The following is a 1521-nucleotide window of genomic DNA, read 5'->3' as shown; positions in this document are numbered from 1 at the left end:
AGTTCTGCCTGCCCGTCTACTGCCCTTCTGGCTGCTAAACCAGGAGTGTTACCACCTGCCCCGGTCTGTTTTCGGTCTGCAGCCATCACGGAGCTCCGAGGCAATGCTGTAAGGCGAACCGAGCGCAGAGCAATCCTAGCGCCTGGCGTTGCCCCTTGGATGTCAACGGCGTGATAGAAAACTCAGTAAGCAAGTAGGCAGTCCACATGCTGTGTGCAGGGCGGCTTTTCTGCCTCGCTCCTTCCTTTCAAGCCAAGGAAACAGGTTTCCCCACTGCTGTTGCCACTGGTTTCTCATGGTCTCTGACCTCTGGCTTCCATGAACTGGTAGTTCTGAAAAGCTGTCCAGAGAAGCTGTGGATGCATCCCTGGAAGTATTCAAAGCCAGGGTAGATGGGGCTTTGAACAATCTGGTCCAGTGAATGATGTCCACGCCCAGGGCAGGGGGCTTGAAAATAAATGAACTTTAAGGTCCCTTCCAACCCAAACCATTCTGTGACTGTTTCTGTCCTGCAGTTTGCTCATCACTGGATCAGTCCCCAGCAGGTGTCTGTACCATGTGCCATTTGTGCCACCAAAACACAGGGAAAGCTGGGAGAATGCTGATCAATACAACATGATGTATGTTTCATGTATGCACCTTGCTGAGTTACATGGGTACAATAAATGGATGAGAAGTTTAGCCTGAGAAGAACAGCTGGAATGGGAGGAAACAAGAAGAGTGGGTTAGGGAAGCTACATGTTACTAAGACCTAAATGTACTCAGAATGCAGAAACAGTAAAATATTAGCAGGCATTGCCAAAAAAGATCTTTCTGAAAGAAGGATAAAATCCTTCTTTGAGGCTTGGAAATTCTGTGTTACACTGCTCTGCGCTTTGTGCAATCAAGTAGCATCTTCTATGTTGTGCACTTAATAATTACCTGGCTGCTGAACAGGTTGATTTCTTCTTAGGTACTAATCAAACTAGCATTGCAATGTATCGCAATGTGGAATGTCCACAGTCAGCACTGCAGGTGCTAAAGAAGGCTGCTGTGATTTGTGATGTAGAGTTACAGCTGAACCTGGATTTCTTAAACTGTATCTGTAGGGGGGTAATCTGCTCAAAGGAGGTCTAACCTCTTAACAGTTACCCATACTCTTGAGTGTTACAATTTATGAATAAATTCTTAAGAGAAAACACAAGTAGGTGGTTATAGCTATATTTATAGCAAGTACTCCTGTAAGAAACACAAATCTTGCTGTATAAGCTCCACTGCCACAGCTGATGTTAGTCATATATCACTGCTCAGTGGGATATATATATATATATATATATGGCCACACAGCACAGGCAGTGTTGCATTTCTCTATTATGGTAACTCCAGCAAAACAAGCAGTCTGTAATGCAGCAAAGAATGATTAAACCACCAATAGCTCCTTTATGCACAGAAATAATTGAGATACTACCACTATTCTTAAGCTGTTAAAGTATGAAATTAAAGGTGTCATTTCTTCTCTGAACACGAGGTCTCTTCCCCTTG

The sequence above is a fragment of the Pithys albifrons genome, chromosome 1 (assembly GCF_047495875.1).
Source record: "Pithys albifrons albifrons isolate INPA30051 chromosome 1, PitAlb_v1, whole genome shotgun sequence".
Classification (NCBI taxonomy): Eukaryota; Metazoa; Chordata; class Aves; order Passeriformes; family Thamnophilidae; genus Pithys; species Pithys albifrons.
Note: the sequence above shows the minus strand (reverse complement) of the source record.